This window comes from Staurois parvus, unplaced genomic scaffold (genome assembly GCF_062004578.1).
Source record: "Staurois parvus isolate SC_StPar_1 unplaced genomic scaffold, SC_StPar_1.0 ptg000860l, whole genome shotgun sequence".
NCBI classification, from domain to species: domain Eukaryota; kingdom Metazoa; phylum Chordata; class Amphibia; order Anura; family Ranidae; genus Staurois; species Staurois parvus.
Window position 1 is genome coordinate 1,658,215 of NW_028318656.1, and position 19,192 is coordinate 1,677,406.

Here is a 19,192-nt window from a genome sequence, read left to right on the forward strand (position 1 = left end):
CACCCTGTGCCTGTTAGGGGTGCAGAGTGATATGTCTAAATATTGTGTAGACATGAATAGGTGGGGTGGGGGGTTGTTCATTGTTTAATGCTATGTGGTTGTATCCCATTGTTCTATTGTGCGTCTTGCTTGGGAGCAAACTATTATGGGATGTATGTGTTTGTGTATTGGCTTGGTGGGGGGTGTTTCCAGCAGCCCTTCTCCCTGATGGGATTGTCTGCTGATGTGTCTCATTACTGGGTGTGTATTGCCCCACCCTGTGTATATATCTTGTATCTGTGTTAAAATAAAGTATTCTATTTCCTGATTTATTTCAAGACTGGTCTTGTCTAGTCTCGTATGGCCAGCAGTGGTGTCCGTGGATCTGTGTTTGGACAGGGAAGCGGGAGTCTAATGGAAATACCCTAGTGCAGTCACGGTCCGGTTCCGTTACACTTTGTAAACAACTTACCTTGCTGAGAACGCTCTCCCTGCACGTTCCCAGCATGGTAGCCAGCGGGGATTGGTAAGCTCCCGATGCAAACTTGCGATTGGGAGCTTTCCAATCATGTGACAGCGGTCACATGTCCTTAATGCCCACCTCTGCTTCCTGGCGTTTAGAACTCTTAAAGGGTGAGCAAGCAATAGGTGGGAAGGGGTTAAGGTCTTTTTTCCCTTTTTGCAGTATAATAAAACATAAAGATTACATGCCACCAAACGAAATCTCTGCCTCCCTTAAAAAAAAAGATATAAATTTCACGTGGGTACAATGTTGAATGCCCGAGTAATTGTTAGCCAAATTATCACAGTGCTGAATACTGACCAGCACAGGAAGGGAATTTTACACCACAGGCATTTAGTGGTTAAAGAGCAAAACTTTGTTTTGAACTGGTGGTTTCCAATCTGTTAAATTTCTCTTCGGTGTTATGGGAGAACTAGTGGATGACCCTTACAAACATATTCTGAAATGCCTCTTTCACATCTTTATTTCTCAAACTATAGATCAAAGGATTTAACACGGGAGTAATAACACCGTAAATGAGAGAAATATATTTCAGATTTGAAGAAAAACTTTTCACTTGCCCCATATACATGCTGATACTCGTTCCATAAAACATAGAGACAACAGTCAGGTGAGAAGCACAGGTGGAAAAGGCTTTGGATCTTCCACCAGTAGACCGGATCTTTAATATCGATGAAATGATAAGAACGTAAGACACCACGATGAACAGAAGTGGTAGTACAAGTGTGAAAAAACTCACAACAAGTATAGTTAGTTTATAAAAGGCGAGATTTCCGCAGGCTAGCTCTAGAACCGCCAACATCTCACAAGCAAAATGGTCCAGTTTATTTGCTGTACAAAATACCGGAGGCCTTGAAATAAAAGGGACGACTGATAGGAAAAAATTCCCCGCCCATTTTATTATTATTATGTTTCTACAGACTATCCAGTTCATAATGGTGTTATAATACAAGGGGAAGACTATTGCCATATAACGATCATACGCCATCACCGCCAATAAAAAGGACTCAGCGCTTCCTAGGTATACCGCACTGTACATTTGCACCAGACAGCCGATGATGGAGACTGTCCTTCTAACGGAAAATATAGCTGATAATAGCTTTGGAAGAGAGCTGGATGAGTAGCACAAGTCTATGAATGAGAGATTGCAGAGGAAAAAGTACATCGGCAGGTGAAGCTTAGGACTGGTGAAAACGGCAGCGATAAGAAAAACATTTCCAAAAATTGTAAAAATATACAACAGGAATAATGCAACAAAAAATAAAATACACATCTGCATGTTCTGGGGAAATCCAACAAAGATAAATTCTTTCAAGAAGGTCTGGTTCTGGAATTCCATGTATTAATTTAGATATTTTGGGAATTTCCTTATGCAGGTAGAAACTCTATAGGGGCAATATTGAGGGTAAGGGTAATAAAAAGGAAGAGAACAAAATGTACCAATAAACATTCCAACTTCCAAATAAAAAAACAAATATACAGTATATTAACTTCTATATGCAGGGATGCTGATAGGGAGGTAGTGCTGGCCCTCCTGCACCAGGCCACTTGCACTCACCGGCCATTTTATTCGGCAAACCTTGCTAGTATTGGGTTGGACCCCCTTTTGCCTCAGAACTTCCTTAACCCCCCTGGCGGTATTCCCGAGTGTAGCTCGGGGTTAACTTTCAGTCCTGTGCCCTGCCTGCAATTTTACCATTCTTTCTGCCTGGAAACTGAGAAAAGTCCATGGCATCCAAAAAGCGTCCCTTTAGGTCAAAAGCGGTTTTAGACCGGCTAGAGAACAGCGATAGTAAATTAGAACCACTTGCAGAATTGAGTGATAATGATTTGTGGGGGAAATTCCTCATCAGACACTGAAAACGATTCTGCGACTTTGCTCAATGATGTGCGAACTTGGCGCTATATTTCACATTTCAGTGTTTTTGGTTTGATTATATTATTGAATTCAATTTATTATTATTATATTATTATTTTCTATGATTATTTATTATATTATAATTTATGATTTCGTGTTTCAAGTTTTATCATACCCGGGATGTTTACTAGACTCTTGTTCAGACAGATTTCAGTGAGTTATTCCTAAGAATTACAGGCCTACAATAAAAAAACAACATATTTCCATTGAAAACAATGTACCGCTTTGAGCACAGAAATACTGACATAATCAGACCGCCAGGGAGGTTAATTTTTCACGGCATAGATTCAACGAGGTGTTGGAATTATTATAAGCATTATCCTGCTGGAAGTAGCCATCAGAAGATGGGTACACTGTAGTCATAACGGGATGGCCATGCTCCTCTGAACTCAACAAGGAATTTTTGTCCACACAACTGCCACTCACTGGATACTTTCTCTTTTTCGGACCATTCTCTGTAAACCCTAGAGATGGATGTGTGTGAAAATCCCAGCAGATCAGCAGTTTTTTAAATACTCAGACCAGCTCGTCTGGCACCAACAACCATACCACATTAAAAGTCACTTAAATCCCCTTTTTTTCTCATTCTGATGTATGGTTTGAACTTCAAATATAAGTCGTCTTCACCACATCTAGATACCTAAATGCATTGGGTTGCTGCCATGTGATTGGCTGATTAGCAATTTGTGTTACCAAGCAATTTAACATGTGGACCTAATAAAGTGGTCGGTGAGTGTATGTTCAGCAAGAAGTACAGGGGCCAAGAGGGGACAATTTAAATACATTTTTGCGCATGCAGAGTAATCCCACAAGCTATAGCCCCAGAGAATAACATTTTCCTGGGCCCCATCAATTTGAGCAGCAGGGGCCAAAGGCAGAGAGGGAACTATTTACTTTTTTTCAGGAGCAGGCAGAGAAATCCTCCATGCCACATCTCCTGTCAATTAAATTAAAATTCTGGCCTCTTCTATATAAATCTGCTAGGGCAGGCTGAGGGAAACCTGTCAGGCAGGGGCCTTATCATTGTATGGAGCCCCACAATTTCTAAAGGTGACCCTGCCTGTATGCATCTTACATCTGAGTCATAAATATAACAAAAAAAATGCAAAAAAGATTTCCTCTGCATTCTAAATAGCTCAAAAAAGATCTGTTATTGTTACATTTTAAAGTGGACCTAGCATCACATGCTAAGAAATGTGTGAGCATATTGGTATTTAATACCATTCGCAGAGACTGCAGTACTCCCCTGAAAATGACTTTATCTGTTTTAGTCTCCATAAGGATCACTCCATCTTTGTTTGGTCATCATCCGGGGTCACCATCTACTTCTTGAACTGAGATGCTAGCTCCAAGATGATACAATCATGTCAATTCTAGTGCCTGTGCTGTTCTTGGCTGTGTTCACAAATGTCTGGTTCAGATCAGCCTCTGCTGCAACCTCTCATTTTTGTGACCATATACAAAGTTACAATGTACAGTCAGATCGCAGATTATTTATGTCAGAAATCCTTATCTGCATACTTCTTGCTAGAGTATTAAAGTGTTACTAAACCCAGGAGCCTGCATTCACTATATCCGCTCTCCCTGCACCCTGCATTCACTATATCCGGTCTCCCCGTACCCTGCATTCACTATATCTGGTCTCCCCGGACCCTGCATTCACTATATCCGCTCTCCCCGCACAGTGCATTCACTATATCCGGTCTCCCCGCACCCTGCATTCACTATATCCGGTCTCCCCGTACCCTGCATTCACTATATCCGCTCTCCCCGCACAGTGCATTCACTATATCCGGTCTCCCCGGACCCTGCATTCACTATATCTGGTCTCCCCGGACCCTGCATTCACTATATCCGCTCTCCCTGCACCCTGCATTCACTATATCCGCTCTCCCCAGACTGGGCTCCCCGGACCCCGCATTTGCTATATCTGGTCTCCCCGGACCCCGCATTCACTATATCCGGTCTCCCCGTACCCTGCATTCACTATATCCGCTCTCCCCGCACAGTGCATTCACTATATCCGGTCTCCCCGGACCCTGCATTCACTATATCTGGTCTCCCCGGACCCTGCATTCACTATATCCGCTCTCCCTGCACCCTGCATTCACTATATCCGCTCTCCCCAGACTGGGCTCCCCGGACCCCGCATTTGCTATATCTGGTCTCCCCGGACCCCGCATTCACTATATCCGATCTCCCTGCACCCTACATTCCCTATATCTGGTCTGCCAGGACCCTGCATTCCCTATATCTGGTCTCCCAGGACCCTACATTCACTATATCTGGTCTCCCAGGACCCTACATTTCCTATATCTGGTCTCCCCGGACCCTGCATTCCCTATATCTGGTCTCCCCGGACCCTGCATTCCTTATATCTGGTCTCCACGGACCCTGCATTCACTATATCTGGTCTCCCCGGACCCTGCATTCACTATATTTGGTCTCCCTGGACCCTGCATTCACTATATCTGTTCTCCCCGGACCCTGCATTCACTATATCTGTTCTCCCCAGACCCTGCATTCACTATATCTGGTCTCCCCGAACCCTGCATTCAGTATATCCGGTCTCCCCGGACCCTGCATTCACTATATCCGGTCTCCCCGGACCCTGCATTCACTATATTTGGTCTCCCCGGACCCTGCATTCACTATATCTGGTCTCCCCGGACCCTGCATTCACTATATCCGGTCTCCCCGGACCCTGCATTCACTATATCCGCTCTCTCCAGACCCTGCATTCACTATATCCTGTCTCCCCGGACCCTGCCTTCACTATATTTGGTCTCCCCAGACCCTGCATTCACTATATCTGTTCTCCCCGGACCCTGCATTCACTATATCTGGTCTCCCCGGACCCTGCATTCACTATATCCAGTCTCCCCGAATCCTGCATTCACTATATCTGCTCTCCCCGGACCCTGCATTCACTATATCCTGTCTCCCCGGACCCTGCCTTCACTATATTTGGTCTCCCCAGACCCTGCATTCACTATATCTGTTCTCCCCGGACCCTGCATTCACTATATCTGGTCTCCCCGGACCCTGCATTCACTATATCCAGTCTCCCCGAATCCTGCATTCACTATATCTGCTCTCCCCGGACCCTGCATTCACTATATCCGCTCTCCCCGGATCCTACATTCACTATATCCGGTCTCCCTGGATCCTGCATTCACTATATCCGGTCTCCCCGGACCCTGCATTCACTATATCTGCTCTCCCCAGACCCTGCCTTCACTATATTTGGTCTCCCCGGACCCTGCATTCACTATATCCGCTCTCCCCAGACCCTGCATTCACTAAAACCGCTCTCCCCGGACCCTGCATTCACTATATCTGGTCTCCCCAGACCCTGCATTCACTATATCCGCTCTCCCCGGACCCTTCATTCACTATATCCGGTCTCCCCGGACCCTGCATTCACTATATCTGTTCTCCCCGGGCCCTGCATTCACTATATCTGGTCTCCCCGGCCCCTGCATTCACTATATCTGTTCTCCCCAGACCCTGCATTCACTATATCTGGTCTCCCCGAACCCTGCATTCAGTATATCTGGTCTCCCCGGACCCTGCATTCACTATATCCGGTCTCCCCGGACCCTGCATTCACTATATTTGGTCTCCCCGGACCCTGCATTCACTATATCTGGTCTCCCCGGACCCTACATTCACTATATCCGGTCTCCCCGGACCCTGCATTCACTATATCCGCTCTCTCCAGACCCTGCATTCACTATATCCTGTCTCCCCGGACCCTGCCTTCACTATATTTGGTCTCCCCAGACCCTGCATTCACTATATCTGTTCTCCCCGGACCCTGCATTCACTATATCTGGTCTCCCCGGACCCTGCATTCACTATATCCAGTCTCCCCGAATCCTGCATTCACTATATCTGCTCTCCCCGGACCCTGCATTCACTATATCCGCTCTCCCCGGATCCTACCTTCACTATATCCGGTCTCCCTGGATCCTGCATTCACTATATCCGGTCTCCCCGGACCCTGCATTCACTATATCTGCTCTCCCCAGACCCTGCCTTCACTATATTTGGTCTCCCCGGACCCTGCATTCACTATATCCGCTCTCCCCAGACCCTGCATTCACTATATCCGCTCTCCCCGGACCCTGCATTCACTATATCTGGTCTCCCCAGACCCTGCATTCACTATATCCGCTCTCCCCGGACCCTGCATTCACCATATCCACTATCCCCGAACCCTGTATTCGCTATATCTGGTCTCCCCGGACCTTGCATTCACTATATCTGGTCTCCCCGGCCCCTGCATTCACTATATCCGGTGTCCCCGGACCCTGCATTCACTATATTCGGTCTCCCCAGACCCTGCATTCACCATATCCGCTCTCCACGGACGCTGCATTCACTATATCTGGTCTCCCACAGTACACAGAACATGAAAATGCAATTATTTTAGTAAATATAAACTGCTAAATACCTTTTCTTGCCAGCAGTATATAGCAGTCTTGTGACTTCTATCAGTGTTTTGCTGAGCACTGGTTAAAGCTTGTAGGACTTTTAATTCTCCCTTGATTGTCCTATGAGGCTGCATGACCCGTGACCTTCTGTTTGGACAGTGCTGATTGGCCCTGTGCTGATCACATTCACTCTCGCAAGGAAAAAAAAAATGTATCTAGCAATACATGTCAAACTGAGCATGTGCAGCTTGCCACCAAAGCTCTGTTTTATCAGCAGATGGATTAGGGACAGTAGAAAAAAGGGGAGGAACAGAGAAGACAGGGTCAAACAGACTGGAAGATTAACCCCTTAGAGGTTCCACAGTGAGTATAACAAGCATGCTTTACTGCATATACAGACTGATTTTGCTGTTGCGGGTTTAGTGAAACTTTAAGCTTAACATGGCTAAAACTCAAATAATGCCAATTTATGTCAGAATTGGTCCTCAAATCGGCATTGAAGTGGAAATTTAAAAATAAATCATTTGGTGCATGTTCCTCAGGGTATTGCCCAGCCCCCCATGCAATTTGTTTTACAATGTCTTGCTTTTTAGCCTAGACATTTGCAATTACTCTTTTTTAGCAATTGGGCTTGGAGTCGGCATCCAAAATTTAGCATTGTTCACCGAACCCGGGTACATTTACTTTGTCACTATCATTGAATAATAACTGGCGATCCTGCAATGAGGGTCCTTGTTCAGGCACTTCCCATTACAGAATGAAAATGTTTTGTACTTGTCTCCTAACTGTGCTCTGCATGGTCACATATGGATGCTACCATTGGGCCTTTTAACATGCAATATGCAAGCCTTGTCCACTTTCTGCCACCATCCAAAAACCAGACATGAGAAATGCCATGCACCCATCATCAGAGTGCATGTAGACATAGCGTTGCTGATTGCTGTCTTCTCCAGCGATGTAAACCGAGCTGCAAATGAGCAACTCAACTTACAGTGATGGCCCGATCCCTCTGTGCCAGGATGACTGCCTCTTGCGCATGCACAGGAGCAATGTCATCCTGCATCGGCCAATGAAGGCAGCTGAATACTGTCACACAGAAGAAGATACTGGCACTAGCAAGAGACAAGGACCATTGTAGGAAAAGTGTGTATAGACCCCTTTAATTCTGCTTTAAATGCTTAATTTGGCATTACTATTACTAAATACATTTTCAAACAATTATTTTAAAAATGGTAACCTTTCTCACTATGGAATAAAAGCTGAAAATGATACCAAAGGTAATTAAAAATAAATAAATTAAAAAGGAGGTTCTACTTACCTGCTCTGAGCAATGATACTGCATGGAAAAGTTGCTTTCCTTCTCTTCTGGCATTCCCCTGCCAGTGCTGTCCACAACACTGACTGTGTGATGGGGGAACCCTTGGTTGAAGGAGAGACAATTGCATAATCTACGGCCCAAGTCTATAGAAGCTATGTCTATAAAGATCTGGACAATTGAGGGGAAACAAAGAGAGACCACCAGAACACCAGAATAGGCCGCAATGGTAATTATTGGATATATCTATGGCATTTATATATGTTTGCCCTATGTCTTGTCTCAGTGTCTGTGTATTTAATACTGTGATTGTATGTTGGAGCAGCCTTTCTCAACCAGGGTGCCCAGGCACCCTGGGGTGCCTTGAGATTTCTTCAGGGGTGCCTTGGCAAGATGTCTAAAAGTTGCACAAAACGTGTATACAAGCCAGTGAGTGGAAGAAGCTTGACTTTTAGTTACACAAAGTCACAGGTTTTCATTGTGCACCATTACGACCTTCTAGCCACCGACAACCAATGTCATCATCAGTTGATAAGGAGGATGTCAGTTGCCTTCACAGCATCCTTGTTTGACCCTCCCCTGCCCCTCTCCATCAGTGCTGGGTTCACATTAGCACAGTGATGGAGAAAAACAGAGAAAAATACTTCAATACTAGTCAGTACCAGTGTACAAAAGTGTATTTGATTTGGAAGAATAAAACACCTCTACCATTGGGTGCCCTACGTGTTTGGATGTTGCTGTGCTATATAAAACTGTTAGAATAGATTTTTACATTTTGGAATGGGGTGCCTCAGGACTGTCCATAATTTTAAAGGGTGCTTCAGGACTGTCCATAATTTTAGAGGGTGCCTTGAAATTGTCCATAATTTTAAAGGGTGCCTTGACTGAAGAAAAGGTTGAGAAACACTGTGTTGGAGCATGCTTAATAATTTCTCTGCCTAGGAATAAATTATCAGTTGGCTGTATTAAGTTCATTTTATTATATACCCATACATTCCTGTTGTTATGTTAAACTGCCATTCAAGTGTATACACTCTCTCTTTACCAAATTGAATTACTAGAGATATTAAAACCCAAAGTATATTAATTTCAGGTAACACTTATTGACTGTAAACAGGTCTTTTAATATCAACAAAATCACCAAAAAATTTTCTCTTGCTGTTTGTTCTAGTGATACTATTAGTTTGTTGCACATTTTGTTTCCCATTATTTATTGTACAATATAATGCTAGGCATTTTCATTGTGTTCCTTTAAAGTGTCTTCTGTTACTTTATATTTAAAGAATTAACTTTATATTTAAAGCAAATATTTAAAATAATATTTATATTTTGATATTTTTTGGTAGAGGAGTTAAAAAAACAATTTATATAATTTTTACTATACATAATGACAAAGATATGTGAAAGAATAGAAGCGAGGAACTTGTTTTCCAACTTCAAATGGATTACCTCTATTTATCTTTCAAGAGCCCGCTGTATATCACCGTGAATTAAAGGACACACTCCAGAATTGGTGAATACTAATACTACATAGGGAGAGCAGAAAATACATTCACGCTTCCATCAGTTTCCTTTCTCTATGACTATATATAATGTTTTAATCACAAAGGATAATGCACCAAGGAGATCAATTAATACACAAACCACACTTTTTTTTTTTTTGTAAAATGATTTGGTGTAAGTGATTACCTATTCGCCGAAAATAAATGAAAGAGAATATAATGATCCTCAGTCACAAAACAATATTTATCCTTTTCGGACAAAACTTTATTTCACAATATCAATATATCTAAACTCCTAATACACATAAGCTAGTTTTAGGCAGAAATAAGGACTACTCTACAGTTTAGATTTAGTGCACCAGTTTACAAAAAGATTGTACAGCCAGTTCAGAAATGGACAAATAAATTAATAAAGGGCATAAAAGGATCTGAGCCATGAGGAATTTTACTAACTGAAATGAATGTAAGATCATTTGCAAAAAAGTGACGAAGTGGTGATATGATCATTTTTATAAATACCTAATTGGTCTATACTGTATATTGGACTTAGTGGGAAATTGTTTACTTTATGGTCACAGCAAAAAAACTAAAGGACACTCGTTTTGGTTGAAGATAAGGAGGTTCGACTTCTCTTTAAAGGAAGGGTTCTTCCCAGCAAGAGATATAAAGATATGAAGATAGTCTAGCTGACCCAATAGATTGCATACAAAATGGGATAGGAAAGAATGTTTATCTATTGGAGTAAGTTGCACCATGATTTTAAGGATATTTACTTTTTTCTGTGGGTCAAATACAAGTTTAGGGGTTTTTTTTCTTACTCAATGGACTAGTGTCTTGTTTCAAAATAGTTATGGGGGTAATTTGCAATACACTCTAAAAAGTTACTCCTCACAGTGTGTAGCACAGTCAAGGGAAGGTTCCACTCTGGTTGTTAGAATAGAATGAGGTAGGCTGGCTGCCATACACCTCACATGGCCAGACTGGTAAGCAAGTAAAAGCTTGATTCATCCAGACCATGTCTCCAACATTTTTAATCATGGAGATCATAATTATGAGACATGGTCTGGGTGAATCGAGCTGAGGCTGCTTTTAACTGCTTGCTACTCGGGTGAGGTGTGATATGGCTGGCCTACCTCTTTCTACTTTTGCAGCATGCTTTGGGTCTGGACGGACCTTTCCTCAGCCTGCACCCTCACTGGTCATCCAGCTCACCAGACTTTGGCAGCCTGAGCAGGGATCTTTAAGCATTTATCATGGTCCACTCTGGTTGTTGCTATGTGAATTATTTTGCACTTATCACCCCTGCATAGGGGAATACATAACAGGTAATTGAGTTAGTTCATTGTGTAGTAAAGAATCTGATTGAGGAGGAACTCCTTTTAGAAAGAGGGAAAAGTTGAAGAGTTGAGTTCCTGACTATAGAAGCTAACCAGTTTGTAGTTACTTGGTAAAAACGTTTATCCATTTTTAAATATAGGAACCACCTTGGCATTACACCAATCCAGTGGTTCCATGCCAGTTATTAAATAGTCTCTAAAATTAGAAACAATGGCTTGGATATAACAGAGCACAGCTGTCTGAGGACCCATGGATGTAAACCATCTGGTCCAGGTGTTTTATTCACCTTTATTTTGTCTAAATGTTTCTGGACCATGTCACTGTGGATCATTTAGGGCTGTGTCAAAACTAACCCCATTATGAACTTGAACTTCTCCATTTTCTTTTGTATACAGATAGCTGAAGAAGCTAGTTAATACATTGGTCTTCTCCATGTTCTGGGTAACCAGCTCAAAATTATGTAGTAAAGAGCTAAATGCTTAGACCTGACATTTTTACTGTCAATATATTTGAAGAATTTTGGGGGGGTTGTCATACTCTGCAACCTGAGGTTCATTTTCAATTTCCGCAGCCTTGCTAGCTTTTTTACATATTCTGTTATATTCTTTGTAATCTTTAAAATATGATAGTGTTCCTTCATTTTGTATATATTTTTAAATACATTTTCTCAATATTTATAGCTATTTTAACCCTGGACATGAGTCACATGGGGTTTCTCTTTAGTCTTTTTTTAACTTTTTGCCCATGGGAATATACACTATATTACCAAAAGAATTGGGATGCCTTCCTTTATACGCACATGAATTTTAATGGCATTCCAATCTTAATCCATAGGATCCAATATTGAGTTGGCCCCGCCCTTTGCAGCTATAACAGTTTCAGCTCTTCTGGCAAGGCTGTCCACAAGGTTTAGGAGTGTGCCTATGGGAACGTTTGCCTGTTCTCCTGGCAACCGCCAAACCCAGACACGTTCATAGGATTGCCAGATAGAGAAGTGTGATTGGTCATTCCAGAGTCCAAGTGTACAATCCAAACGCACACATTACTGAGTTAAAAATGGCTGTGTGTATAAGTGAGTGCTGCAGCGAACGTCAGCTGGAACCAAACAGAATCTGCAAGGGAGCACACTGAGGATCACCAATATGGGTCCAAAAGTTTTAATAAATTATCACATACAGCAAGGCAACATTTTGGAGTCTCGCAGGACCCCTTCATCAGGCATGTGACCCCTGATGAAGGGGTCCTGCGAGACTCTGAAATGTTGTCCTGCTATAACTATGTGATTGTTCATTAAAACGTTTGGACCCATATTGGTAATCCTCGGTGTGCTGGAGATATTCTCCCTTGGTCACTCCAGAGAACACGTCGCCATTGCTATAGAGTCCAGTGGTGGCGTGCTTTACACAACTGCATCTGACGCTCTGCATTGCCCTTGGTGATGTAAGGCTTGGATGCAGCTGCTCTGCATTGGAAACCCATTCCATGAAGCTCTCTACGCACTGTTGTGCCAATATGAAGGCCACATGAAGTTTGGAGGTCTTTACCTATCGACTCTGCAGACAGTTGGTGATGTCTGCGCACTGTGCGCTTCAGCATGTGCTGACCCCGCTCTGTCATTTTACGTGGCCTACCACTTCAGTTGCTTCCACTTTGGTTTAATACCACTAACAGTTGACCGTGGAATATTTAGTAACAAGGAAATGTCATGGATGGACTTATTGCACAGGTGACAACCTACCATGGTACAACACTTGATTTTACTGAGTTCCTGAGAGCGACCCATTCTTTCACAAATATTTGTAGAAACAGTCTGCATGCCTAGGTGATGATTTTATACACCTGTGGCTATGGAGGTGATTGGAACACCTGAATTCAATGATTTGGAGAGGTGTCCCATACTTTTGGCAATATAGTGTATTTTGCAGTGTGTTTGCATACAGTTGATTTGAATCATCCCCATTTCTGTTGAACAGTATATACCAGTAAATACCCATCCAATGAATAGTGTATACTAGAGCTCCTCCTGTTGTAAATTGTGAAGGTCCTTCCATTACAGATTCAGCTGTTGGTGGCTCTGCAGAACAAATGCTGGCCCCTCATCCCTCCTCCATCCTTTGTAGGATAGGCTGATCATCACAATAATGCGCCCCCTAGCGGCATTTTCTGGCTGTTTAAACTGCACATGTGCGCAGTGCATTCTTCCCCTGTCCAACTGAGCTCAGTAGGGGCCACTCCAGGCTGTTCAAACTGCAGTTCTCAAGCTAAGCTCAGAGGCCACCCCAACACCTGCAAGACCTTCACCATATGCAACAGGAGGAGTGTTGATATGTACTATTCTCTGGAAATAGAATTGCAAAAAGTATAGTTGAACTACTGGCAAAGTAAATAATTAAATACAGTATATCATGCAGTCTGTCAGTACCATTACCGTAGCAGTGTTACATTAGTCCCCTCCCTGTAACATAGTTTTATCACTTTTTGGTCTTGCCAGTAGACCCATTATTTTAATTCCTGCAAAATGCAAAGCTGTTTGGCAAATGTGACAGTTTCAGTTATGTTAAAGGGGGATCTTTGTGTTAAAGCGGTAGTAAACTCTGCCACCTTGTACCTTAATAAACATTAAGGCAACCAATAAAGTCACCACAGGATACATCACTATACTGTATCAGCTGCTTATAAATATGTTAATATCTGGGCTGTGATGCTGGTGTTGGTGTATTGGTGGTTTGGGGGATTTAGGTCCAATGCTGCTGTCTGCTTGGAAGCAGCCTACCTGAGATCTCTAGTTAATCTCCATAACATTCCTTATCGGGGACGTAGGGCTTATGATACTATCCCTGGGCCAATGCAGGCTACTATGCAAATCTTGGTTTCGACTAGATGACGATTTCTTCAACCTGACCACATCTCTCCGGCTCAACCCCTTTGGGTTCCTGCACTTCCTCACTTCCATTCCATCCCCAACCCGCACCTCTGGGCAAGATATGGTATTAGGACCCTTGGCTAATGTTATGCCCTCTTGGGTATTATTACAATTCTCTCAGCTATCCCAAAAATCCCATCTCCCACGGAGAATGCTCTTTCAACTGCGGCATATGGCCAGGGCCCAGTTCCCATGACCATATATCCTCCAGGGGGACACTATTCAGGATTTGTTGACTCAGAAAGACCTCCAAAAGCCACTGTCTGCCCTTTATAGAACATTGCTTAGTGTTAACTCCCCTAAGGTTGAGAAGGTATGGGCCATATGGAAAGAGAATATCCCTTCTCTGGATGAGGATTGGACAGAGGCTCTAGAACAGGGTTGGTTATCTCCTCCAGGTGTATGCTTATACAAATCTAATTTCAATATAGGGTTTATTATACCCTCTTGAAGCTCTCCCAGATCTACCTGTCCTCGTTGCCACTGACATCCGGATACTTTATTACACGTTGTGAACATACCCTAGAATTTTTTTTTTTGGTCTGATGTTTTAGATATGATCAATGTACAACTGCAGCTGTCCCTGACCCCTTCACCTGCCTTCGCATGGTTGGGGCTTCATGATGATATGCAATGGTCCCACCACTTGAAATTGCTGATCTCCTATCTCCTCTACTATGCTAAAAAAGGGATTCTTTTAAAGTGGAACTCTGGGTGCCCCCCCAGTGACATCGTCCTGGGAATCAGCTGTGGATGCGGCCCTTCCAATGTACAAGCTTACCTATGTTAATAGGGGCTGTCCCTGGAAAGTTTTAACATGCAGACATCATGTTTATACCAATTCTTAACGTTGGATACTGGCCCTTTAAGTTCTCCAAAGTTCAATGTGCAGATTAGAGATGAGCGAATCGAAGTAGGCGAAGTGGAATTCGAGTCGAATATTGTAAAATTTTCGGACGCGCGAATCGAAATTTTTCCTAAAATGGCGGCGGACATGTGCGGCGACGGAGCGGGGATGTCTGGGAAGGCGCGCAGACAAGGCGCGCTGACCCATAATGCATTCCTTAATGACATGTGATCGCATTAGCCAATCAGCAGCCAGCCAGCCAGCACTGTGTAATGGTCGAGCTATAAATAGCGGCCATTTTAGAATTCTTCATTTGCCTCCAGTCATTCAAGAGAGGCAGACCGCTCTGTATTAGGGACAGAGTTAGGGCCACAGAAACGTTACTTGGGGACAGAGAAACGTTACTTAGGGACAGAGAAGCATTACTCAGGGACACAGAATTGTTAATGAGGGCCACAGAATCGTTACTTAGGGCCAAAGAAACGCTAGTTAGGGCCACAGAATTGTTACTCAGGGACAGACAGAATTGTTACTGAGTGCCAGAGAATTGTTACTTAGGGCCACAGAAACGTTAGTTAGGGCCACAGAATTGTTACTCAGGGACAGACACAGAATTGTTACTGAGGGCCACAGAACTGTTACTTAGGGCCACAGAAACGTTATTAGGGCCACAGAATTGTTACTCAGGGATAGACAGAATTGTTACTGAGTGCCAGAGAACTGTTACTTAGGGCCACAGAAACATTATTAGGGCCACAGAATTGTTACTCAGGGACAGACAGAATTGTTACTGAGTGCCAGAGAATTGTTACTTAGGGCCACAGAAACGTTAGTTAGGGCCACAGAATTTTTTACTCAGGGACAGACACAGAATTGTTACTGAGGGCCACAGAACTGTTACTTAGGGCCACAGAAACGTTAGTTAGGGCCACAGAATTGTTACTCAGGGTCAGACACAGAACTGTTACTTAGGGTCACAGAACTGTTACTTAGGGCCACAGAACTGTTACTTAGGGCCACAGAAACGTTACTTAGGGCCACAGAATTGTTACTCAGGGACAGACACAGAATTGTTACTGAGGGCCACAGAAATGTTACTTAGGGCCACAGAAACGTTATTAGGGCCACAGAATTGTTACTCAGGGACAGGCAGAATTGTTACTGAGTGCCAGAGAATTGTTACTTAGGGCCACAGAAACGTTAGTTAGGGCCACAGAATTGTTACTCAGGGACAGACACAGAATTGTTACTGAGGGCCACAGAACTGTTACTTAGGGCCACAGAAACGTTATTAGGGCCACAGAATTGTTACTCAGGGACAGACAGAATTGTTACTGAGTGCCAGAGAATTGTTACTTAGGGCCACAGAAACGTTAGTTAGGGCCACAGAATTGTTACTCAGGGACAGACACAGAATTGTTACTGAGGGCCAAAGAACTGTTACTTAGGGCCACAGAAACGTTACTTAGGGCCACAGAATTGTTACTCAGGGACAGACACAGAATTGTTACTGAGGGCCACAGAATTGTTACTTAGGGCCACAGAAACGTTACTCAGGGACACAGAATTGTTACTGAGGGCCACAGAACTGTTACTTAGGGCCACAGAAACGTTAGTTAGGGCCACAGAATTGTTACTCAGGGACAGACAGAATTGTTACTGAGTGCCAGAGAATTGTTACTTAGGGCCACAGAAACGTTAGTTAGGGCCACAGAATTGTTACTCAGGGAAAGACACAGAATTTTTACTGAGGGTCACAGAACTGTTACTTAGGGCCACAGAAACGTTAGTTAGGGCCACAGAATTGTTACTCAGGGACAGACACAGAATTGTTACTGAGGGCCACAGAATTGTTACTTAGGGCCACAGAAACGTTACTCAGGGACACAGAATTGTTACTGAGGGCCACAGAACCGTTACTTAGGGCCACAGAATTGTTACTCAGGGACAGACACAGAATTGTTACTCAGGGACACAGAATTGTTACTGAGGGCCACAACCATTACTTAGGGCCACAGAATTGTTACTCAGGGACACAGAATTGTTACTGAGGGCCACAGAACCGTTACTTAGGGCCACAGAATTGTTACTCAGGGACACAGAATTGTTACTGAGGGCCACAGAACTGTTACTCGGACAGACACAGAATTGTTACTGAGGGACACAGAATTGTTACTGAGGGCCACAGAACCGTTACTTAGGGCCACAGAATTGTTACTCAGGGACACAGAATTGTTACTGAGGGCCACAGAATTGTTACTCAGGGAAAGACACAGAATTGTTACTGAGGGACATAGAATTGTTACTGAGGGCCACAGAACCGTTACTTAGGGCCACATAAACGTTAATCAGGGACACAGAATTGTTACTGAGGGCCACAGAACCGTTACTTAGGGCCACAGAATTGTTACTCACGGACAGACACAGAATTGTTTATTGAGGGACACAGAATTGTTACTGAGGGCCACAGAACCGTTACTTAGGGCCACAGAAACGTTAATCAGGGACACATAATTGTTACTGAGGGCCACAGAACCGTTACTTAGGGCCACGTAAACGTTATTCAGGGACAGACACAGAATTGTTACTGAGGGACACAGAATTGTTACTGAGGGACACAGAATTGTTACTGAGGGCCACAGAACCGTTACTTAGGGCCACAGAATTGTTACTCAGGGGCAGACACAGAATTGTTACTCAGGGACACAAATTTGTTACTGAGGGCCACAGAACCGTTACTTAGGGCCACATAAACGTTAATCAGGGACACAGAATTGTTACTGAGGGCCACAGAACCGTTACTTAGGGCCACATAATTGTTACTCAGGGACAGACACAGAATTGTTACTGAGGGACACAGAACCGTTACTTAGGGCCACAGAATTGTTACTCAGGGACAGACACAGAATTGTTACTCAGGGACACAGAATTGTTACTCAGGGACACAGAATCGTTGAATTAAAGAGTATGTCAGACAACATGCAGAGGAGTGGCAGAGGAGGCAATGTTTTAGGAGCGAGCAGACGTGGCAGCAGAGGAAGGGGTCGAGGCAGCACTTTTCGCAGCCAGAGGCCAGTGCTCCCCGTGTCATCCAGCGGTCGTGTCTCCACCGACAACCCTGCCGTCATCGATTGGTTGGCTCGGTCGTCTTCCTCTTCCCAGGTCACCTCTGACACCTACAGCCAACGGTCGGTGGGTACGTCAGACACAACCGTTAGTTGGCATGGCCCGGGACCAAGCCCACTGAAATCACGTGTCCTCTACCTGCCCCTGTCCTTTGGTGTTCCCTCACCAAGCGAAGTATCGCATGCTGTGGGCTCAGCCCCACTGTACAGTGAGGAAGAGCTAACAGAGAGCGGTCAGGAACGGGGGGAGACATCCGCCTTTTCAGCAGCCAGGCGAAGAAGTAGTGGCGAGGAGAGTGGCTCGGTAGCCGGTCTAGAGACAGGTCTGTCTCCTGACCCAGACGCAGCCGAGGGGGCTAGTAGTGAGGCGGAGACCCTACTTGATGATGAGGAGGTTGATCGCACTTGGCAGCCTCGTCGTCATCAGGCAATTTCTTCCGCATCATCAGGAGAAGAGGGTGGCAGCTTGGCAGTGAGCGAAACAGTCGGTGGGTTGCCCAGGAGGCAGCAGGGTCGCAGCAGTGTCAGTGGAGCCAAACGGCCACGGAGTAGAGCACCAGCTCCACTGCAGCCTACCACCACGGCCAGTAGTGGTGCCGGTGTGCACGGAGGAAGCAGCAGTCAGCCAGTGAGGAGTATCGGGGGCAAAGTTTCCTACTCGGCGGTGTGGCAATTTTTCGTCAAGCCGCCCGAGGAAGTAAACGTAGCCGTATGTCGACTATGTGGCCAGAAAGTCAAGCGTGGCCAGGGGGCCCATGTTGGGACTACAGCGTTGCGGCAGCATATGCAGCGTCGCCATTTGGTGGCCTGGGAAAACCGTGATAAAGATACTGCGGTTCTGCCCGCCCCAGCCCCCGCTCCATCACCCGCTCCGTTACTTGCTCCGTCACCCGACGTCAATCGCCCTCCATCAGCCAGTCAAGGCTCCAACACCTCTGCTGAGGGGAGTTGTCGCTCGTTGGCATCTTCCGCTCATTCAGATGCTCCTTCTCCTGCTACTCCTCTTCACGGATTCCGTCAGCAGTCTTTCTTGGAATCCGTTTCCAAGAGACAACAGTTTGCGAGCACGCACCCGACGGTGCAAAAGCTGAACGTCCTCCTGTCCAAGTTGCTGGTGCTGCAGTCCCTCCCTTTCCAAGTGGTGGACTCAGCACCTTTCCGAGAAATGATGGCTTGTGCCGCGCCGCGGTGGAGAGTGCCAAGCCGTCATTTCTTCGCCAAAAAGGCAGTGCCAGCCCTGCATTCACATGTAGAAGACATGGTGGGCCAGTCTTTGAGCATGT